This window comes from Macrotis lagotis, chromosome 7, assembly GCF_037893015.1.
Source record: "Macrotis lagotis isolate mMagLag1 chromosome 7, bilby.v1.9.chrom.fasta, whole genome shotgun sequence".
Lineage (NCBI taxonomy): Eukaryota > Metazoa > Chordata > Mammalia > Peramelemorphia > Peramelidae > Macrotis > Macrotis lagotis.
In genome coordinates, this window is record NC_133664.1 from 8,886,888 (window position 1) to 8,911,830 (window position 24,943).

General features: G+C 38.8%; 1 long non-coding RNA gene across 1 annotated transcript in view; it reads left to right on the plus strand.

The window, feature by feature from the left end:
* LOC141494341 (uncharacterized) overlaps nucleotides 1-22,252 on the plus strand; it is a 34,557-nt gene extending 12,305 nt beyond the window's left edge. Inside the window, exons 2-4 of the long non-coding RNA XR_012470406.1 lie at nucleotides 14,792-14,843; nucleotides 19,341-19,520; nucleotides 20,060-22,252. This is a non-coding gene — a long non-coding RNA (uncharacterized LOC141494341). The remainder of the gene's footprint in view (nucleotides 1-14,791; nucleotides 14,844-19,340; nucleotides 19,521-20,059) is intronic.
* The last annotated feature ends 2,691 nt before the right edge of the window (nucleotides 22,253-24,943 follow it).

Genomic DNA, 24,943 nt, shown 5'->3' on the forward strand with positions numbered 1-24,943 from the left:
ACATGTCAACAAACATGAATATTTTGATACATAAAATCAAGAAAAAAGGGAATTAAATATGAAAGCATGACTCCCTCTTAGGTAGATTCACAGGAAGGACTGCCCTGTGTGTGCCCCTTATCTGAATGCTCTTGTACTCTGTTTTATTAAGTCTTCCTTCACACTCCTTTTTTTTCTTTTTCCACATTGTCACTGACTACACCCTCCTCCTTCAAGCGTACTCCTTCCCCTGTAATAAGGAAGCCTTTCCTTGTAACAAGGAAGCATAGTCAGACCAAGCCCATTGCCACCTGGGTTGTGTCTAATACCTCTGTCTCATTCTGCACCTCTGCTCTGTCACTTCTCTGCCAAGATGTGGGATGCTTGTGGTCACCATGAGTCACAGAGTGGGGTGGTCAGAACTGTGAAGTCTTTCTGAGGGGTTTTCCTGGACAGATGATATTGTCCTGCTCACTTGGCTCTGCATCCTCCCCCCCTAGTCTTCCCAACCTTTCATCCTCTGCATTCATCCTTATGATGCTGTCATATCCCTCATTCCACAGACCACATCTGTCCAGTTATTCTCCAATTACTGGCAGCCAACTTTGTTGTCTGCCCTCTTCATCTTCTTGTCACCACAGAACACCATGTTCTGCACCCACCACCCCAGAAAATATCGAATGCTTGTTTTGTGAATGTTAGGGTAAGAATATGCTTCTTGAAAAATTATTTAAAAACCTGCATAGTTTTAATCCAATGCATGGAAATTTTAGGAGCCTTATAGGAGGCAACATGCAGAGAGCTCTGGAGTCTGGAGGCAGGAAAACCTGAGTTCAAATCTCACCTCATACATCATTTGTATGGCCCTGGTCAAGTCACTTAACCTCTCTTTGCCTGTTTCCTCAATTTAAAACGGCCACAATACCTCCCAGGGTAGTTATGAGAATTAAAGAAATACTTATAAAGTACTCAGTTCAGTGGTAGGGCAGCTAGGTGGTGCAGACACAGTGGATGGAAGACTGCCCTGCTAGTCTGGAGGATGGGAGTTTGAATCCAGCCTCAGATACTAACTTTGTGACCTTGAATAAGTCACTTAATTCTGATTGCCTCCCATCCAGGGCCACTTCCAATCATCCTTATTCATATCTGGCCACTGGCCACTGGATTCAGATGACTCTGGAGGAGAAGGTGAGGCTGGTGACTTAGCACAGCCTCCCCTCACTCAAATTCAATTCATGTGCTTGTCATGGCAGCATCTCTCTAATGTCATGGTCCCCTTTGAGAGTGAAGGACAAACATTGCATTGAATTGTATACAGTTCGGTATCTGGCACATTGTAGGTGATAGATGAATTCTTATTCCCTTCTTATTCTTCCATCCAAGAAGGAATGACAGGCTGCGGCTGGGCAATGGCGGACTCTTCTAGTTGACTGAGGCACCAGAAGGGGTGTGATGATGGCAACAACTCTCTCCTTCTTGACGATCATGGCATGGGGGGGGGAGAGAGAGAGAGAGAGAGAGAGAGAGAGAGAGAGAGAGAGAGAGAGAGACAGAGACAGAGAGAGAGAGAGATTTTAGTGGCTGAGGGACTCAAATTTTAATTCTGCCTTTGACACTAATTATGGCCCCATCCCATTTAAACTCCCAACCCAACCCGGCCATACTCCAATATAGCCTACAAATTCACCTTTCCTCCAAAGTTCTTTCTTGGACTCCAGATTCACATCTTTGCTTCATTGTGTAGTCCCCTTTCTGCAATTCCAACTGGTTTTCATTTTTCATATTCATCTCCTTCTTTCTACTCACAGACCCCTAGATTTGGTGTCAAGCATTTATCAACACTTGCATCTTCATCCCTTTCTCCATCTTGAGGTTTCTCTTCTGTCATTCAGTCCTCCACGACTGCTGAGTTCATATCCCAAAAGCACATTTAACCATGTCCCCCTTGATACAAACATCTTCCATGGCTCTATTGTCCTTAACATAGAATACAATCTCATCCATCTCTTGTGTGTCTCTGTCTCTGTCTTTGTCTCTTTTCTCTGTCTTCATCTCTATCTCTGTCACACACACATACAGATGCAAACACATAATTTACACATATAAATAGATACAAATATAGTTTGGCAGTTTTATAGAAGATAGAGAAGAAAAAGGCTCAAGGGGGGAGAGGAATTATTCACAATAATGATATTTGAATTTATATGTATGTTTACAAACCCTTTCTAATGACCTAATTTAAAAATATATTTTGTGGAATGAAATTCATTGAAGTTTTATCAATAGTAATTTCTCTAGTATTAAAAAGTATATTTAGTATTAAATAGAGCTAGAAATAAAAAGAGAGCTATAGACATATAATTTTCTTAGCTTTAGTTTACAGATTCTTTTTTTTTTTTTGCAAGGCAAATGGGGTTAAGTGGCTTGCCCAAGGCCACACAGCTAGGTAATTATTAAGTGTCTGAGACTGGATTTGAACCCAGGTACTCCTGACTCCAGGGCCAGTGTTCTATCCACTGCCCCACCTAGCTGCCCCTAGTTTACAGATTCTTAATGTTAGAACTAGAAAGATTAAGTGATTTACACAGTCACACACAGTAAGTGGAAAAGAAAAGAGCTAAATCTATGTGTTGCTGATTCTGTCTAGTGATATTTTACCCCATATTTCCTCTCTTAATCAATTAATATGGTAAGGCCTGGGATAGAATGAAGTTATTTCAGCACAATAAACTAATTTTTATTAGAAGTATAATTGAAATCTGTTATATCTGTCCATTTTCGTGCCTTCTAGGCAATAGAGAAGATTTCCTATTTAATTGGTGTCTTCTGAAATTGGCTTTCAACTGTAAGGAACTGATTGTTTTACATTTGTTCAGTGCTGTTCCTAGGGCTGATTGTGTATTTTCTTGTGTGTGTGTGTGTGTGTGTGTGTGTGTGTGTGTGTGCACCTATATGTGTGTTTCATACACATTAGCTATGCTGAGGTCCTCAACAAGATGGGTAATCAAGTCAGGAGGAGGAGACTTCTCTGTTCACATGTGGTCAGTTGACTAACTTGTAGGACCTTCATGAGTGTGAGGTGTGAGTAGAAGTATATAGTTTCCTTTTAAATATTTTGAATTTTTACAGAACCAGATCATTTGAACTTCATCATTAGGGTCCACAAAAAGAAAAAAAAAGAAACCACCTAGATATTGCTTTTTCCCCCTTAAACCTCAGAAGGCTCGACATATCTGTAGATGGGTGTTTTAGCTAATAATGAATCTACCTGGATTTGGTCCAGGAATAAACGTCTCTTGGTGAAAAAAAAGCTTCCAATTGTATAGCATCTGCCATATGCAAGTCCTTCCCTCCCAAGTCTTAGGTGGTGGCACAGAAAATTCTTAATCCCAGCAGATAAAGAAAATAAGAGAGAAGTCAACACACTTATGAATAAGGCTCATCGATAGTTCATTTTAGGAGCTGGATGGGACCCTCAGCCTCTCATTCAAGAAAAGAGAAGCAAGGGAATGACACTCATACATGGTCCCTTGGTTTCATGTTCCATTCCCGTTCATATTTGCTTAATTCAGATCCAGAAAACTTTCAAGGTCTCTGTTTTGATTTCCAAAGTACTCTTTGACGGTTCAGAGAAACATTGAAATCTGCTTTGAGACCATGGGACTCAGTTGATAAATATTCTTAATCTGTTTTGAATTAGGTAATTGGCATATGTATAACAAGCTGTAACAACTGAGAAACATTTATGTTCAACGTAAACATAGCTGACAAAAATAATGGCCCATTGCATTCAGCCAGTTGTTAATACCTATATAGTGATTCTAAGAATTATTTTATGGAATTTTTTTGTCAGAATATATAATGATCAGCTGAATGATAACTGGGATTCATTTTATAAATTAGATTTTTTTTAGGTGACAGGCAAAAGTTTTAAAATTAACCTGTCAAAGTTACTATAGTTAAAAAAAAACACATAGTACAAATACAATGGTACATATTACATTACCCCAAGGGCTTTCTGTTCTTGTTAGCATGGGTGCTCTTTCCACTCTGATAGCAGTCCACCTCTGCCTGCCTCTTTGGGATTCTGGTTGATGAGGTCACATTCAGTCAATCACATCTCCCCAACATGCTAAGGGCCTTCCTTGCCAGACTCTGAACTCAGCTTATCATTCATTTGCTGTGTGTGTGTTTGCCAAAGACACATATAGTGAAAGCTGAGTGTCAAAACTTGGCCATCCAATCTGAAAGATTCTTGATGTACTTCATTTTCTCTATGGATGAATTGGCCAACCTCATTGAATGAATTATTGATTTCAATCTTTTATATTTTAAACTGAAAGCAGAGTAGAGGCAGAGCAAGCCTCGAGTCAGGAGACCTGGGTTGAAATTCCACTCTGGACCATGTCACAGATGTTAAGCCTTAGGCTTCACTTTCTTCTCCTGTGGCTGATTCTGCAATCAGAATAGAGGTAGTCATGGGGAATGCGACTTCAAACACTGTTAGACACATAGTCAGTTACACATCTCTTTACTATCAAGTCCTGCCCTCCATACCCTCTACATTCTAGACCGACTGTGCTTGCATTCATCCAACATCACGTCCAGTGTCCTACCCCTGTCTGCATGGACTGTGTCCTGGGTCTGGAATGCACTGTCCACTCAACTCATCTCTTAAAGCTTCCTGCTTCCCTCAAGGCTCAGCTGAGTTATCATCTTGTAAACAAAACACTTCTGGGTATCTCTTGTTGTTCCTGCTCTTCCATCTTTGTTTTAATCAGTCCATCAATCGTCATGCCTTTCTTAGATTTCAGCTCCGTCAGACCCCATTGAGAGATGCTGGAATGATTGGTTATTGTCCTTTGTTATCAAAGATCAAAACAACATCACCAGGTGAAAGACAAGTTACAGTGCATCTGACTGTGGCTGATCAGAACAATCCGAGCTTGGAAAGCTCTACCACGAGTCAGACACAAGTAGTCCATGTAAACCCCTGAGAACTTACACATCTCACATTGTCTTTAAGCTACTTCCACTCTGCCCTGCTCTCTGATGAGGGTTCGCCACGCTGGGCAGTCCTGGATCAGGATCTCCCATTCTGAGAATACAAATATAAAGAATGAAACAATCTCTGTATGCAATCAATTTTCATCTTAATAAGGGAGAAAAACAGATAAAGATGAAATATAGAAAAATCATAAATGTAAATATATAAATAACATTGGATATACTTTTGTTTACTTGTAGGTGTGTATTATATGAAGAGTATAAACTCCAAGAGGGCAAGAATTTTTGTCAATTTATGCCCAACCCCTAGTATAGTGTATTTAGATATATAAATATATGTGTGTGTAGATGAAACATATCTCTTTCTGTGTATAAAAATGGACATATGTGTGCACGTGTAAATATATATGTGCATTTATGTACATGTATTCATAAGTGTATATGTGTTTGTGTGTATCTATGTATCTTTTTCCAGAAATTCCTCCTAGCTCTGTAATGATTGGCTCCATGACAGTCAAAATCATTTCCCATGACATTTCCCAAGGGTAACAAAATTAATAAAAAAATAAAAAAGCTTCTTCAGAATATTGTGGCAGGACAGCCCAGTTCCCCCTCAACTAAATTAACATTTATAATGAGCTCCTTACAATCTAGGCTATATAAACTTTTCATTGATGGTGGCTGAAAAATGTTCAAAAGTCACTTTTCATTATGGTTAAGCTAACAAACAAATAATTTCTTTGTGGCTGGACCAGCTGTAAGCATTAGCAACCAACTATAATAAAAAGGTGGTGCCATAGTGCATGTCAGTAAGTTAGTAAGATTCATCTTCCTGAGTTCAAATCCAGTCTCAGATATTTACTAGCAATGTAACTTAGGGAAAGCTACTTAATTTTGTTATCTCGGGTTTCTTATCTGTAAAACAAGTTGAAGAGGGCAATGAAAAACTACTCTAGTATCTTTGCCAAGAAAACCTTGAATAGGGTCCCAAGGTGTTGCTAATACAACTGAATGGCAAAAAAAAGCATATTCTCATTTTGCTGGTAGAAGCACCAGGGTGATCGCAGTCCTGATGTCCTCTATCTTAGACAGACCATCTTGAGGGTTTTCTGGGTTTTATATTTTGGGGAGGATTCTGATAAGTCGGAGAGTGATCAGAGGAGGGCAGCTAGGATGGGGAAGGACCTCATTTTCAGTACAAAGCCCACGGCAGATGCTTTTATCTAATCTACCCTTAACTTCATCCTATAGGAAGAACCCTTGAGAAGAGAAGATTCAAGGGGAGCATGAAGCCTACTTTAAGTAATATGCCTCCCATGGGAGAGGTCCCAGAGTTCTGGTTCAGATACAGCATGGATTTTATTCTGTCAACCTACACCCTAAATGAACGCAATCTCCTTGAGAAGAAGGAATATTTTATTTTTGACTTTCTGTCCTCAGTGCTTCCTAGCAGAGTATCTGGCACATAAGAAAAACAATAAAGCGATTAAGTTATTAAGCTGTAAATTAATTAATTAAACCATAAGTAATAATTTTTTAAAATAAACATGAATGAATCTTTATCAAGTCGTTTAATTCAATGTGCCATTTCCACATACGTAATTTTGCCTTAATGCCTGTTGTGAAATAAAAACATTCAGTCTCCCAGATAGCTCTTGGGCTCTGGGGTTTCCCCATGGTGAGCCAAGGGTGGAAAGTAAAATGCTCATATTTTGACTGACTTTTGATTTGGGCAAGCAATCATTCATGTGTTTGGCAGGTCTTCTGAGTCATTTCAGACAGTCAAGACATTCTCAGGTGAATCCCAAAGGGGATGAAATTAGACTAGTAAATACAGCAAAGTCTCATTTAGTCAGAATTGTTAAGGAATGAAACATCTGTTACTTTAGTATCTTAGATCAACTCAGCTCAACAAATATTTATTAACTATGTACTAGATGCCAATCTTGGAGGATGCAATAATGAAAAGCAACCCTCAAGGAATTTCCATCGTACTCATTATACATCATGTCAGAGTGATGCACATTTAACTGGGGTTTTGAAGAGCTCAGATTTTTGCAGCAGAGATGCCCAAGACCTCAAGAGCCCTAGTAAGCAAGCAGAAAGGTGGGATGAAAGAGAATTGTCATATTTGCTTGGGTTATCACAAGCTTTGTTGGGTCATTTCCACAGATTAGCTGCCATCTGAATTTACAGGTGAGACGTACCAGTGGAACAAGGGCACAAGTGTAGATGAGTGTCCAAAGAACCCCAGCATCCCCAGTAACCTTCTCTACCCCAGGGTCTCTCCTCTACTTGGAAAATTCCTTCCAGGTCCTGAGTAAATGCTTCCCTCAGATATGTCCAGTCATTCCTTCTCTCCTGAGTCTTCCTTCAGACTGCTCTATCGTGGTCTTGCATGGGCACCTTCTCCCCATCCACCCACTTTTCATCTTCTATTTTGTTTTATCTTTCCCCCATTAGCTCCTTAAGGTCAGGGATTGACTTTGTTTCTGCTTCTATGTAAGAAGGCCAGGACAGCTTAGCCATGTGGGTGATGAGGCAATCACTACTGGTTTCTTAATTCATCCAATTTATTTAGCTTCCAAATGCTCTGTTCTTTCTTATTCACCTTGGAGAGCACCAGGCTCTTTTCCAAGTCATCAACTCATAAACATTTGTAAAGTGCCAACTACTTTTCTAAGCTCTATGTGAGTTACATTCATTCAGCATATCAAATCCAGAACAAGCAGGGCCCTACTGATGTTCCAGGTCATGCCTCAATGATACCTAGTGAGGTGGGCAGGTGGGCTCTTTCCTGTGTGATGAGGAGTAATACTGCAAACTGTAAGGCAGGATACAAAAGCCTCTGTAATTAAAAAAAAGACTTCAGAGAGTTGATTAAATTGGTCGCTCTCTGCCTTTTGGCTTCCCATCCTTCCATAGATTCCTTTTGCTATAAATTCACAGAAAGCTCACCTAGTCCTCCTTGCCCTCTGTATCTTGGTGCCCAAGGGGCTAAAGTTACAAAACTTGACTGTCTTAGATTGTAGCAGCTCACCTGCCCACTTGGAGCTCTCCTTACTTGCTCCAGGTAATAATGGTTCTCTGAGTCAACCAGTGACTCAACTGATATAGCTCAACCCTGCTCCAATTGGGGCAGGAGATGATCACACACCTCCATTATAGACAGCTTGAAACAAAACTGTCATGGATATTCTGAGACCACCAGTAGAGAATCAAAATTGCATCAACTATAGGCTCAGGCCAGGGAACAAGCCAAATTGTATAGCTGCTTAGGCAGGCAAAGGTTGGAGGCCAAGGCACTGGCCCTCTATGGCACCTTGGTCACTCAGGTTTTCCCCCCAGATTCCCTCAACCTAGGTCAAGAGGGAATTTGCTTGGCCTTCCCCTGTGAGGCAGGCTGCCACTGGGCTTCCTGAGCCTCATAAATAATAATATCCTGGAAGGGAATTCCAATGTGGAAGCATTTCCTCCAAGAACTCAAGAAGTTTTTGTTATTCAGAATTTGGAAGTTATGGACCCTCTCCAGCTGCAATAGAGGATAGGAATGGAAGAGGAGATGGAATGATGAAAGGTGGAAAAAGTCTTTTAGGGTGGGGCAATGGCCACCTGAGCTTGTATAACTCCAGGCTGATATGGTCGCTATTGACAACGTATGTGTCCACAGTCATTGAGCAATTTATAATGAACATCATCATGATCTGTCTACTCCCACGGTCAGCCCTGAGGTAGGCATACTATCTTTTATTCTCTAGCGCATAATTTCAGTCCCTCACCATCTTGGATTTTTTTTCTTCTGGATAATTTCCATTTATCCAAGCCCTTTTAAAAACATAGAGTCCCAAACAGATGTCACCTTAGCAAGACATAACACAGTGAAGAACCCAGGAGGACATCACTCTCTTGAATTCTAGACACTCCACCTTGCTTAACTAAGAAATGGTTTCCCTCTTGGCAGAATCTGATGAGCTGTGATTTTCCTGTCATTGTCATGATGACCCAGACATTCCACCCTATAGTCCAGAGTGAGATTGAAATAGAAACAGATCTCTGAGGGCCCATCATTGACTCAGAAAATCACAAATCAACATTATACATTTTAAATTCTGTTTTTCTTTATTTTCTTAAACATTTTCCAATGAAGTATGGCTTTGGCCATACTCCCAAGGTTTGCAGCCCACAGATCCTACCATATGACTCCATGACTTCTGCCACCCAGAGCTATGCTATGAAATCATTTTCAATGAGGGATCATGAAAATGGCAGACCTAGACCAGGGATCCAGAAGGTTTGAAGCAGTCCTTCCTAAGTCCTTGGGGACTGTGTTCGATACAGGGTCAGCCTGGGCCAGAGCACACAAATACAGCCAATAAAAAACAGACTTTTGTAGAAGGAACTATTGGAGTCAATAGGCCACCTCCTTGGCACTCCCTGACTTTTGTTTCCTTTTCACTCTGAGTTTTCTGATAGGCAGCTCAAAGACCTGATTGTCTCAACCCTTTGGAATCAGCATCCTGGTGCTACTCCAGTCTAGCTTTCAGTTTACATTGAATAATTCAAATCTCAGTTCACAAACCCAAGGTGAATGGTCGCTCTGATCTATACAGGGATTTCCCTGAATCTACAGTAGTCAATATTTCTATGTTATGCTTTAAGGTTTCCCAAGTGATACACATGTTCTACTGCATCATATGAACTGGCATTATTAACTCCTTTTTACAGATGAGGAAACTGAGGACAGAGAAGTGCATCAGTACACCTGTGATCACATAGAGAACTTTCTGCACCTCCTTGAAAAGTGAAGACACAAAGCCTTCTTTGGAAAAAAAATAGTTTGCCCTACAAAATAGCCACCCAACTTCATGTACAGAAATTCACACCACTTTATTATGTCAAACATGGTGATTGGGTTGAGCCCATTGGAATATGTAGTGTGAATTTAAAAATGGAAGCACTAAAGGGAACTGAAGATGTGAAAGGTAATAATGAAGATACTTGGCTAGAAAGGAGATAAGGACATCCAGGTTCATGTAGAATGACTGTTAGCAAGAAGGACCATCTCTTTACCTGAGGCTGGAGTGAAGGAGAGAGAGAGTGTGCAAAGATATTTTTAAAAAAATGGATAAAGGAGAGAAGAGATTACTTTTGGTGAATGCTTTTGTTTATTGGCAAAGTAGGAGGAAAGATCATTAGCTGAAGGCATAGATATTGTAAGGTTTTCAAGAGGATTCAAGACAGGTTTAGAACATTCACTTTGGAGGGTAGAGAGAAAAGCCAGGACTAAAAATGATGTGTTTTTTAGCACCCTCTTCCCCACTTTCCACCACCATCATTGTTAAAGTCAAAGGAAGCTCATATATCTGGAGAGTATTTTGGTTTAATGATGTATGTTTTATATATTGTCATAATCAAAGACTTTCTTACCATGTTGTCAAGAGCTGGTCTACCTTTCTGTGCTTAGGGTGGCTGGTTCTTGGAGTTCTCTTCTGCCATCAGCACTACTCTCAAAGACTTTTCAGCAGGGAAGAAACTACTAGAAAATTAGGGAAAGCTGAAGATCAACAGGGAAAACTGGTGACACGATCTCAGACCTGAAATCAGGAAAACCTCTTTCTTAGACATTTACTAGTCTATGACAAGTCACTTCATCCTCTTCGTCTCTGTTTCTCAATTGTAAAATGAGCTGGAGAAGGAAATGGCAAAAGCATCGAGTATATTTGCCAAAAGAATCCCAAAGAGGGTCATAAAGAGTCAGACCCATCTGAAATAACTGAACAAGGAACAGAGCAATAGGCTAATGATGACATCATTGTCAACCAACAGATCACCATTAAGAGCACCTTAAAAGCAGGAATTTCTCCAGATCCAGCCTATGCTGCAGGAAGAACAATGTCTATATATCTGTTTGATGCTTCAGTGGAGGACCTACATTGGGTAACCAGTTTTCTTTCCTTTATTTGAACTTCAACCAAGAGCTTCTCACCTTCAGAAAGGAAAATATAAGACATGGGTATATGTTTCCATTTTTCTCCAGTGGTGAAAGGTAAAGCAAAGACAAAGGGACTTCCACCCCAGAGGACACTCATCACCCTAGACAGGAATCTCTAATGTAGAGGCTATAGTAACAAATGCATCTACTCACGTGTGGTCATTGGAATGAATGTCACTTTGGCCATCTGTGAATCTTCAGTCGCTTTGTGAGTCCAGCCCTCAAGACTCCCTTCTCCTGTGTCATTCATAAAGTTAAAAAAAACTGTTAGAGTTAGGGCTGGGATAAGAATCATGGCAGTCCAGGTTTTCTCTATTTTCTTCTCAATATGTGATCTTGATGTTGGAAGGCTACATAATGTTCGAAGAAAGCATAAAAGCCTCAAGACCCTTTTGTGGTTGGAGCTGGATGATTCCATAGTTCAGGTGATAGGAATTAAATGTGTAGCTTTTGGAGAAGGGAATAGAGAATTGGCATTCTTCAGAGCTTAGAGCACCGGATGCCTTCTCCTGGGACCATCGCCAGGCACTGCTTCTGGAAGGAGATACTACAACTGGTGACTAGAATCCACAGGATGAGAAATGAATTTGGCCCAGAAGCAAAGTCATTCTAAGGAAAACGTCCAACTGGGAAAAACTCTGTGAGTCTGGCACATAGTGAATGGCGGCTACATGGCTTTGGCCAAACTGAATAGGAAATAAAAAAATGGGAGACCAAACATGGACATGAAGAATAGAAAGAATTACTCACATTCACAACTATTTTATACAACCTTAAAAGAGAGGGAGAATCTAGCCATTCTGGTCAATGGAAACAGGACTAGAAACCAGGAAGTACTAGAGCCTAATCAAGAGGCAAGGTTAGACACTCTTGTACAGACCATTTTAACTCTCAAAACTTCTAAGGTCTATGATCTCTCTCCCTCAGTCATTTTCAGTTGTGTTCAACTCTTTATGACCTTTTTTCGCAGAGATAATAGAGTAGTTTGCCATTTCCTCCTTCAGCTCACTTTACAGATGAAGAAGCTGAGGCAAACAAGGTTAAATAACTTGCCCAGGATTGCACAACTAGTGTCTGCAGCCAGATTTGAATTAGGAAAATGAATCTTCCTGACTCCACCTCTATCTAATGAGCCAATGAGAAGCCCTTTCTCTCTCAAACTAAGCAGATTGCAGATCATCCATTGGGACACCTGTAAAGTCTTCCAAGGACTGTCTTCAAAAAGGCAAGACGGAGTTTTTATCCAGTGGCTCAATGAGGAGCTACATCAACATTAACAAATCTAACTCCAGAAGGGCAGAACCCAAGATGGCAAAGTGAAGGCAGGGGCTTCTTCAAGCTCTTCCCCAAACCACTCCAAATACCTTTAAATAATGATTCTAACCAAATTATAGATTTGCAGAATCCACATAAAGACCAAGTGAAAAAATTTTCCAACCCAAGACAACTTGGAAGATCTGTGAGAAGGGCCTGTTACATTGGGGTAAGAAAGGGAGGGCAGTGCAGCCCAGGCCAAGCTGGAGCAAATCTACCCCAACTTTCCAGAAAGAGCCCGAAGGATGTCTGGGTTCCTGGGGGGTACCTAAGTCTGTGGCAATGGTGGTGCTTTCCAGATCTCTCAGCCCAGGGATTACCAAAGCAACTTGGAAGGTCAGCAAGAAAACTGGGCCAAACCAGAGCAAGCAGGAAGCCCAGTCCAGTGCAGGACCAGCCTCTGAAGACTAAGAGCAGGCTTGTTGAGTCACCCAGCAGGAAGCCACCTGGCAGCTACTTCAAATTCCTGAGGCAGGACTCTGTTGCTTTGCCCATACTCAGATCTGAGTTGCAGTCTGGGCCCCAGTTTCAAGAAAAGGAGCAAAATCACAAAAGAGATTACTGCCTGCAGCAGAGCAGGGACCCTCTTCAAGGTTCCAGGACAGAAAGGAGTGCTTGTGGTCTTCCACAGAGCAGAACACAGGTTTGAAGAGCAATCAGAGCCTCCCATAAGACTTTGGTAGAATTGACAACTTGCAGGTCCCTGGGGGATGTCTCTGAAAACAACTGCAAAAAAGAAAGAGTTTGGGACAATGTGACCTTCACTATGAACACAGAGCCCCACCTTAAAAAAGAGTTAGAGAAATGAGCACACAACAAAAGAAAAAAAATCGACCATAGACAATTATTTTGGTCCTATGGAAGAACACACCCAAAAGATAACAAAGTCAAAACTTGTGATTCCAAAGCCTCCATAAAAAATATGAATTGGCCTCAGGCTATGAAAGTCCTCAAAAAAGATTTTGAAAATCAAGTAAGAAAGACAGAAGAAATATTAGGAATAGAAATGACAGTGAGTAGGAAAATCATGAAAACAAAGTCAGTAGCTCGATGAAGAGATACCAACAAATAATGAAGAAAATATCATTTTAAAATCCAGTTTGAGTCAAATGGAAAAGGGAGTCCAAAAGCCTAATGAGGAGAAGAATACCTTAAAAAGCAGCATTGGTCAGATGGAAAAGGAGATACAAAAGCTCTCTTGAAGAAAATAATTCCTTCAAATTTAGAATGGAGCTTAAGGGAAGCCAATGATTTTGTGAAAAATCAAGAAACAATAAAACAAATTTAACCCCAATTTAAAAAAAATGATTCTTTATGATGATCAATGGGAGTTTAATTAACTAAACTTGTGTTTTCTAATCTTAAAATTTGTCAATTGAACTTCTGCTCTCTCTTTTAGGTGATGGGACGGAATGAAGCAAGCAATTATTAAATCCTTACTGTAGTAAGGATGAATCCTTCTGGATATCAGTTACTGTAGTAAACACTCTACAATCTGATCTTCACAATAACCTCGCAAGATAGGTGTTATTATTATCATCACTGTTTTCCAGTTAAGGAAACTGAGGCAGACAGAGGTTAAGTGATTTGTAAGTCACAGCTAGTACGGGTCTTGGACAGGGTTTGGACTTAGGTCTCCCTGACTCCAGGCACAGTAGCTTATCCTTTGATCCACTAAGCTACTATGGGGGAGAAGAAACTAAGTTTGATTGATCCTAAGCAAATATTGGAGTAAAAAGACCATCTTCCAACAAGGGACTGATCAAAGGAGACAAAGAAGTAAAGGGACCAACTCCAGGTCTGAGAAAAGGTGGAATGTTTGCCATACTAAGCAATAATGCTAAACAGTCGTTCTAAAAGTGATGAACAACTCTGACCTGGCCATCTCTCTTCATTCTGTCTCCAGTATGTTCCTGTTGACTATGTGGAAATGTTGTCTTTGCCATCTGGATCTGGGTTTCTGTATGGCAGGGACTGTTTTTGCTTTTCTTTCTATCAGTTTATATTCAGTTTTCATGTTTTCAGCTCCTAATAAATTTTGTTCATTGATTTTCATTGAGATAGAGGCCCTTAAAAGTGAGATCAGCACACTGGAGTTGCCAGAAAGTAATTACATTGATTCTCTGGCAGAGTTTCTCAATGGACTAGCAAGACAAAAACCAAACTCTAACTGAAGAATTTGCCAAGTTCTTGGTGATGGTGTGACCAGTGTAGCAATGGCTTAGCCTCTGAAAGGGGACTCGTTGGAAGGATGATCCTAAATTAGATGAATCCTTCTGGATATCAATAACTCCATACTTCAAGAGACCTAGAATGTTACTGATGAGGGACTTCCTCTAAATTTACTGCCTCTATCTCATTTGTCTCCACTCTAATGTAAATCCATCCTCCAGATGGCATTGAATCAATTTTTCAGGAATTCTTCTTGACCCCATTTGAGATTTTCTTGGCAAAAATACAGGAATGATTTATTGCTTCCTTTTTCATTTCATTTTATAGATGAGGAAACTGAGGCAAATAAGATGGAGAGACTTGCCAAGCATCACAACAAGTAAGTATCTGAGGCCAGATTTTAGTTCAGCCCTTCTAACTCCTGTATACTCTTTCCATTGCACCTCTTTTCCTATTTCATGGGTACAAGTGGGGAACCACCACTATGCTTCTGCCATATCCATTAGTTCTGAAGGATCTGAGGGAAAAGCCAGTTTCTTTTTCTTTGTAGTTAATACCTTGTGAATAATTTACTCTATTATTTTTTATAGTTGTGTTATTCTTTCTCAGTGTTCTCCTTCCCTTTATCCTACTAATAACACAAAAAGAAGAAACTAAGGAACCATGGTTTTATATTCAGTTTCATAAATAATCTTTCTTGAACCAGAGAGGAAAAGAGCCTTATCACATTTTTCACTAAAGATTATTTTTAAGCTATTAGATCAACTTTAAAAAAATTCTTTAGAATTTTGAGAGAAATTAAAATTTGTTCTTAAAAATTAATCTTACATTAGTCTTATAATATACCATCTTTTAACCTTGTTAGCAAATAATGAGATGGAAAGCAAAGGTCTCTAAGTTCTAGAAGATGAAAAAACTTTAAGACAATGGATATAGGGGGAAACTCACTGGCATAGTATATAAAGCACTGGTCCTGCAGTCAGGAGAACCTGAGTTCAAAACCAGCCTCAGACACTTAATGATTACCTAGCCATGTGGCCGTGGGCAAGTCACTTAACCCCATTGCCTAGCAAAAAAAAAAAAAAAAAAAAAGACAATGATGTAGCAAATAATGAAAACTAAGAGGCCCAGGGAGGTAAAGGAATTTGTGGAAGGTTGAACAAGTGGTAAGTAAAAAGTAAGGGCACAAGCCCATGCTCTTGGCTATCTCAGGCACCACCTCCAGAATTCTGGTGAGCAGCCTTGGTACTTAGCATAGACTTCAATTCAACAAATGCTTATTTATATAAAATTGTTACGGCTTCTCTGGAGCTTTATTTTCACTTCAGGAGCTCCTCCTGTACAGCTTTGGCTGTACAAAAATACTGAAGCAATGGAAGCTTGGCAGCCCACTAGTGCCTCAGGAGATTGTTGAAGGAGTTTAGTGCCAGCATCTCCCTGGCAAGAGGTAGTATGGTGAGTCAGAGTGGAGAGATTGAGTCTTGGAGAGGAGAAGATCTGAATTCAAAGCCCACTGTTTACATGTGCTTGTTGGACCAGTCAAGGGCAATGCTTAAGGATGGTAATTAGTATCTCTATTGTCAGTCTTCATAGATGGAGGGAGTCTCCATGGGGAGTGCTCCTTTTGCTGACAAAATCACAGCTCCTAATTAAAACACACACAGACACACAGACACACAGACACACAGACACACACACACACACACACACACATACACACACACAATCTGCCATCCTCATTATTGCCATAACAAAAGTATTATAATTATTTAAACAGTTTGTTCTTTGCAAAAGTGTTATTATCCTGCAAGAGTGGATTTGCATAATCCATGACTCAAGACTTACAGTTTGGAAGGACTTCATTGAGATCTTTCAAAACAGTGAGAAGCTTTTTTGTGTAGATTTTGGGAACATGATTTGGAAACCTTGAGCAAGTGACTAGTTGAAACTCCAGAAATTACCCTAATTTCTTCGGGGTCCTAGCAGTGGAAAACCTCTCCCATTTGGAGAAGGATTATAGCTCCAGAAAGCCAGAGTTACTCTCTACATCCCTGGTCCCCAGGTTTAGTGTTCTACATAGAGCAGGCACTAAAAGCATGATTCTTTCTATGAATTCGATTGCAATGAAAAGAGCATCAGACTGGACACTAGGAGACCTGGGTTTAGCTGTTACCTTGAAAAATTAGTTAATCTCATCTCAATTTCTTTATCTATTAAAAAACAATTCTTTGTTGGCCTATTTCCTACTGCTTTCTGATGCTTTTTTAAGATCTGCATACTTTTCCATCAAAAGAACTGTCATCATTTTTTATTGTATTCAGATAAGAAAAGACTAGAATAATTAATAAATTTATATTATATATCATATATGTAGATAATAAAATAAAACCATAAAACAACTTTATACTTAAGAAAATCTAATGCATTGAGAATTATGGAGAATGTTTAAAAAATATCCATAGCTATTTCTTTCTCTCTTCATATTTATATATAAGGAATGTGTGCTGTTTCCTTAAATAGATTTCCTATGGAGATCTGGATATGGCACACAGGAGGCTTGGACAGATATCACAAACTCTCAGAACTTAGTTCCCTAATATGTTTATAGCATAGGGTATGGAGATGACTCCAACTTTCTCCAGGTTCCCTCTTCCTGAGTTGGGGCTGGTTCACTCAGCTGAACTGCATTCAAACTGACAGGTTAGGATAGTTCCCCAAAGGGGTTGCCCCTGTAGCTACAATGAACTACCAGGATCCTAGGGAAAATTATATATCAGTTACTCAGTACTATAATAGCTCTTTAGCCCCAACCAGTGTGCTCCATTTAAACAAATCAACCAAGATGATATTATTAACTGTAAATCATGAAACATTTGCTGACAAAAGAAAAGTGATAATAATTATAACTATCTCCCCATAAATCTGAGTCACACTCTTCCCTCCCCCTTTTAATGCACACAGTGTCCAAAGAGTTGGGCACAAACTTACAGAAATTTAGCACTGAAGCACATGAATAAGGAAATCTATATACTTAGAACACTCACAACTCATCTGTTGAATTTGATCTTGAACTTGGTCTTTAAAGCAGCTCTAACCGTCCTGGAGTCAGGAGTACCTGGGTTCAAATCCGGTCTCAGACACTTAATAATTACCTAGCTGTGTGGCCTTGGGCAAGCCACTTAACCCCGTTTGCCTTGCAAAAGCCTAAAAAAAAATAAAGCAGCTCTAAGTCCTTTTAATAAGCAGGAGCCTTCTCTAACCTATATGGTGCTTCCCAAATGAGCTCTGATGGCTCATGTCTGTGGCAGAAGTACATTCATTAGAGTTTCTGCAAAATTGGGATCAGTCATTTAGTTATACTCTCTGGACTTGGAGGAAATTCCCCTTCTTGAGTCATAGAAGGTAGTAAAAGGCAATGAAGGCAAACCTCTAGAAGGTTCCCCATCACAAATTGTAGAAGGTTCTAGAGAGCAAGGCATCTTTCCCAGTCAGCCTCTTAAATATTATTATTTTCTCCAATCAACTCCCCACAACTGGGGCTTCCTTCAGTCATATCCCCTCAGTGTATCAGCCTGTCTGTCTCTAGTCACAAATGGGCTCAACTCATACCAGTTGCCATCAACTTTATCTTCTTTGTCCTCTGCTTTGTTTTTCTGCTTCTTCCAGCTTCTGGTTTCTGCCTTAAAATCCCCCTACTTTATAATTCTGTTTCTCTTGGCTGCTAAGTAGTATATTGGAGAAAGAGCTAGATTTGGAGTAAGGAAGTCCAGGGTTCAAGTCCAGCCTTAGACACTTACTTGCACTGTCACTTAACCTCTATTTCCTTCACTGTGAATTGGGGGTAACAAAATGAGCCACCTTGCTAGATTGCTGTGAAGATCAAATGAGATATTTGAAAAGGGCTTAGTGCTTTGCCTGGCATCTTGGCTCTAATGCACAGAAATCCACCTCTGACTCAGGATGAGAAACCTCAAATCTATTTTTCTGTCATTTCTGAGATTATAGTCATATATTTATAGACAATTTAAGTGTCCTATAGTCCCCAAATATTTCTGGTTCATAGTTTCCCAGCAATAAACTTCAAAATAATAAAATTTTAAAAGGTCATATGTAAATTAGTGAAATAAAATCAGTAAGCATTTAATAAGCACCTTCTATATTCTAGGCAGCATTAAATGCTGGGAATACCAAAAAAATGACAAAAAAAGTTATTGGTTTCCAAAAGGGCAGAAGAACAGACAAAAGCAAAGACATAACATCACCAATTTTTAGAGAATTTTGACTTGCAAAAAAACATTTCCATAATGAGTTGGTGAAACAGCTAAGAAACTACTGAATATTGAAGCAATTACTTCTCCATACAGAGATGTGGTTGCCTATAGCAACAAAAAATAGTGTATAAGATCATTTGTTGACCATATGACAAAAGGAGATTGACAGGAGACTATGAGCCATATTAGCTCATAAAACATTAAAAAGTTGTAGAGGAGAAAATGAATCTATAGAGAAATTGGGTAAAGATTTAGCTAAGGCAGATCAACCTAAGATGACAACCTAGCTTCAAAATGGCACAGATCTTGCAGAATTGTTATACTAATCTGTTTCATTGATGATAGAGCTATCTGTCTCCATCAAGGTCTCTTGCTTGTTCTCCACCACCTGAATAGCTTTGTCTCTGTCACTTGAGAAGGTGGCAACAACACTCAGCAAAATAAACAGTGGTTATATCTGAACAAATTAGTATTAAATAAATCCTTGCCTGGAGCGATCTAACTTTAAATTAACCCAGGAATCAATTTTTAAGCTATCAGTGAAGGAAAAAGCCCAGCACAATAGAATAGATCATCAATAGTTCTTTCCTTTTTCCTCCATAAAGGCAACGAAGATGACTTTGTTGTTGCTGTGATTGTTCAAGTTGTGTCTGAATCTTTATGACCTCATTTGCAATTTTCTTGGCAAAGATACTGGAATGGTTTACCATTTCCCAATCCTGCTCATTTTAAAGATGGAAAAACTGAAGCAATGAAGGTTAAATGATTTGTCCAGCATCTCACAGGTAGGTAGTGTCAGAGGAAATATTTGAAGACTTCCTGACTGTCAATTCTAGCCCACTATCCACTGTAACACCTAGCTGTCTTAAGATGATATTAGCAACTATTAATCCATACATCCCTCTTGTTCCTTTTCAATATTATCTTTGCAAGAAAGATGTATGCCTATACCGAGGATCCATATCAGAAGGGGAGGAGGGTTAGATTAGTCATATGGTCCTTTTAGTGATGGGTAGCTTTGACCTACTGTTGAAAACTTCTCACCAAATTGTACCCTACTGTTGACTAGAACACTGAGAGTCAAGTTAGCTTTACCTTCCGGGTGAAAGACTATCTGCATAAAATCACTGACAATTAGACCATTGAGAGACAAATGAGTTTCACCATATTATGGGAACTTCGTCATCATAAAATGGCCATATCATTGCTCTGCCCAGCATCATAGTAATCCTATGATGCCTCAATAACACGAGAAAGATTTCCTCAAAAAAACCCTATTTCCCAGTGTTTCCAGACCCTCACCAGAAGCCCTGTTTCCTATTAGATCAGTCCATAGGGTGAAGACAATTCTGGAAGAGGCAGGGAGAAGATCTTTGCCAAACACTCTCCTCACTATAATCAACAAAATATGCAAGTCATACAATCACTCATATGGTGTCATGGTCTTCAATTATGAAGGCTAACAGTCAATCAATCAGAAGGTGTAAGTAAGCTGACTTTTTTAGATAGCTGTTGTATCTTCATACACAGAAGATGGGATGCCTCTTGTTTCTAGCTGGGTTTATTGCTGGGAAACTATGAACCAGAAGTATTTGGGGACTATGGGACACTTAAACTGTCTATAAATATATGGCTTTAATCTCAGCCAAAAGAGGCTAAATCTATAAACCAATGCTCAGGGTTAAGACACCTCTCTTGGAGGCGGTATCTCCTACATATGTGCTGTAATACAAAAGATGTTTTGGGTACATGTGTACCATTAAATTTATTCTGATTCCTCTGATGCCCATGCCATCTCAAACCTATCTCTATCGAAATTGTGTACTAAAAATAAAGTAAGTTCAGATGTCTCTATAGTCCAGGAAACCTAGTATACAAAATAAGGTTTAAGAAACCCCTAAAAATTTCATAAACTAACCCTGAGCTCACTCGGCACCCCTACCCCATCTCCCACAATCAATCTGCACTAGACACAATGAAATGACATATGGACTTGAGCTTGCAACAAAACCCACTCCTATACCATGGTCCCTCTTTCCTTTTTCTATTGGTTCTGAATAACTTGCATCTATAATATGGAAATTTGCTCAGATTCCAACAAAGAGCAACCTGATAGCATAGGTGCTGCAAAGCTCTGACCTGCCAGTGCTGGACCAGAGAACTAAAGAACAGAGAAAGTAATATGAGTCACCAAAACAGGACCCCGTGCATCTGAGGAGTCATGTACTGCCCCACCAATCCTAAAGAAAGAATTCACTATCCATCTGGGGCCAGTTCTGACTACCCTGAAATTCATTTGAGGTAAAGATTTAGCCTGGTGAATTATGACATGCCCAATGTGGGAGAAAATTGAGATGCTTTGTGATTTAGAACCTAAGAAAATCACCATCAAAGAGAAAGAGGTCAGAAAATGAATAGGGGAAGTTGGGGGGAGGGAGATTGAAATTACCAAAGAGCTCAGGAAGAAGAAAATTCAGAGACTGAAAACAGGCAGCTATATCAATAGTGAAAACATTAGCAATGGAAGAAAACATGGCCTCCAGATCTAGTAAAAGAATTTAGGCATCTATGAATAAATACTATATATCAAAAAAATGATAAAACATTATTTGAGACAGAGGACCCTGGGGAATTTGAGGAGAACATGGAGCTCTAATGTACTGTTCTTGAGTGGTTCAAAGAAAAATTAGAACTAGGAGAGCAGAAATTATCCATAGCGTAATGAATATATGTATAGAATAGAAAAAGTGGAATCTTTGTCTCATCAAAGAAACAAAAGAGAGACCAATAGACTGGCAATGCAAATACACAGAAGTGTATTTGTATATACAGAAGGATAACCCGGAAAAAGAAAAGCAAAGAAAAAAAATCAGAATTAAATAGAAAATATGCTCACTACGCGAGCAAAACAAGTGTATCTCGAAGACAGAATGGATAGAGACAATCTGAGGACCATTGGTTTTCCAAAAGAACATAATAGGACAAAAAGCTTAGGAAATAATAGAAGAGAACTTTGCAGAACTTCTGACAAAAGAAAATGAAATGCAAATAAAAGAATCCAAAGATTTCCTCAGAAAGGTGAAATAATGGATACAAATTCCAAAATATATAGTGATTACATTTTTCAGTTCAATTCAGGTACAATAAATTCTGCAAGTAATCAAGAGAAAGACATTTAAATAAAAAGAAAGGATTTACTAAAAACACAAAACTATTATTCACCTACCAGAAAATACAGGAAGGAATGCACTACTGTGTTCTAGAACAGTGGAGTGCAGGGTGATCTCCTCTGAAAATCTGAGCTTATCTATACAAAACAAAAATGGACATTCAATAATAAAGAAAAATGTAAAATATTTCTATAAAGAAAATTGGAAATGAAAGGATTTTGCTTCTCAGAGATCCCAAATAGAAATACTAGAGGAGTGAATAAAGAAGACAGCAAAGGACAAAATAATAATAATAATAATCATAGTGACAGCAAATGTACACAAGAAGACAGTACTGAATGCAGAAGGCAACACTGAAGAGAACTTTATGGAAATTCTTAGCAATACCGTGATCCAAGACAACACAGAAGGACTTATGATAAAAAGCATTATCTAAAAAAAGCGTTATCTAGAAAAGAACTTCTGGTGTCTCAATAAAGATTGAAGCATGAATTTTTTAACGTTCTTTAGCTTGCTTTCTTTTTCTTCGGTGGGGGGTGGGGGGAGTTGTAAGGCAATGCTATTAAGAGACTTGCCCAAGGTCACCAACTAGGGAAAGCATTCAGTGTCTGAGGTCGGATTTGAACGCAGGTCCTCTTGATTCCAGGGCCGGTGCTGTATCCACTGCGCCACCTAGCTGTGCCTTTCTTTAGTTTTCTTGAGGCTTTTTTTTGACTGTTTTGTTTCACAATATGACCATTATGGAAATGTTTTGCATGACCACAAATGGACAACTTATATCAAATTTCTAATTTTATCAATAAGAGGTGGGGGGGGTAGAAGAAAGGAGAGAATTTGGTACTTACTTTTAAAAACTTAAAAATTGCTTTTGCATTTAACTGGGAGGAGGGGAAATAAAATACAAAACAAAAAATGAAAAGAATAAAAAGACATTATGAACAAAATCTGAAAACATTTTGCCTACAGATAAATTAATGTTAAGGGTTTTTTGTTTGTTTTGTGCGTGTGTGTGTGTGTGTGTGTGTGTGTGGAGAGAGAAGTGTAATATTTTACAACATGTCTACATAAAGAGGGTAAGGGGAACAGGGAGATAGAAAGGAAGGAGTTGAAATCAAGAATCAAAGCAAGAGCAAGAAATGAGGAAGGTGACCTCTGTAGTCCCATAAAGAGAAAAGCCTAAAGGGGAATGGGTGAAAAAAAGGAAGGCAAGATTCAAAAGGGGAGGGGGAAGAAACGCACTTTGGTGGTAGGAGTAGATTTCACTGATGGGAAAGTATGATCTAGGGAGAAGATCTTGAGGCAAATGGATAAAAAAATAAGAATATGAGAAATAACCTGGGAGGGCATAGAGCATCCGTGGGCTGCATAACTGGGAGGTGTATAGAGGGGGGTCTTATCATGGGTCTATGTCCTCTCTGGCAACCACAATAACTAGCATTGTTCTGGGAGTGAGACACAATGGAAAAGGAGAATCCACATTTCAGATAGTTTCTGAAAGCCTAGAGAGATTAGAGGAGAGAGCCTAGAATGGAAATTTAGACGTTGGATTGTGTGTGGAATAAAGAGAAAAGAGAATACTTCATGTAGCCTTCAGAAAAAAATTGACCGTAGCACAGAGATATTGAAAAAAAATGTAAAATTGAAACTGTAAAAGGGGCAGAAATAGTTAATACATCATTTACAGACCATAGTACAATAAAAAATAATTAATTGATTCAGAGATCACAGCACATCTAAATGGAGAGTTAATAGAGAAATCTTAAATAATGAGTGAAAAAATAAAAACAAATCCTAGTCATTAATAATAACAATGTTTGGGGCGGCTAGGTGACACAGTAGGGGCGGTTAAGTGGCACAGGCAGCTGTTGTAGTTGAAAGAACACTGGAGTGGAATCAAAAGACCTAATTTCAAATCTTGGCTTTACCTTGTCAAGAACTTAGCAATTAAATAATTTCTATTTGTCCAATTACTATAATTACCATTATAAAAAAAGGATACTATTCTCATTAATTATCTTGCAGGGGTATTGGTGCATAGGTTTCTAGATAAATTCTAATATGTTTGTGAGTCAGGAGTATCTGAGTTCAAATCCGGCCTCAGACACTTAATGACCTAGCTGTGTGGCCTTGGGCAAGTCACTTAACCCCATGTGCCTTGCAAGAAAAAACCTACAAAAAAGAAAAACATAATAACTATGTTTTAAAAAAAGGATAATGATGAAACAACATAGCCAGTTTCTAGGATATAGCTAAAGCAGTTCTGGGAACGGGGTGAGGGGTGGGGGAAATCAGATCCCTACAAACGTACATTAACAAAATAGAAAAGGGGATTAATGAACTAAATGTGAATTTAAAATTGGAAAGTCACTACTAAATAAACCTAAAATAAGCACAAAGGAGGAGATATTACAAATTGGAGGAAATAGATAAATTGGAAACCATAAAGCATAGAAATGATGGATAAAACTAATACTAGTTCCTTGAAAAGACCAATAAAATTGATAAACTCTTAGCTAATCTGACTAAAAGGAAGAAAAAGAAAATCGAATCAATATAATTTTAAACGAGTAAAATGAAATTATAACAAAAATGGAAGAAATAAAAATAATTATATTATATACTAACAAAACTAAGAACACATAAGAAATAGAGGACTGCTTTCAAAACTATAAAATACTCAGACTATCAGAAGACTGGGTGGAGATCCTAAATAACCCAATATTAGAAAAGTTTATAGAATAGAAGAACCACAAGGGGGGAAAAAAACTCCTTGTTCTGATGGATTCACTGCAGAATCCTATCAAATTGCTAAAGAATAGTAATAGTGTCTATGCTTCATAAATTATTCTCAAAAACAGAGAGAAAGCACCCTATCTGAATCCTTTCATAAGACAAATAGGATTTTAATATCTATCCCAGAGAAAGATAAAGTATAGAAAGAAAACTGTAGCTTAATATATTAATGAACATTAACTCAAAATTTTTTTTAACAAAATTCTAATGACTATAATGATTTGTCACAGAAATCTTTCATTATG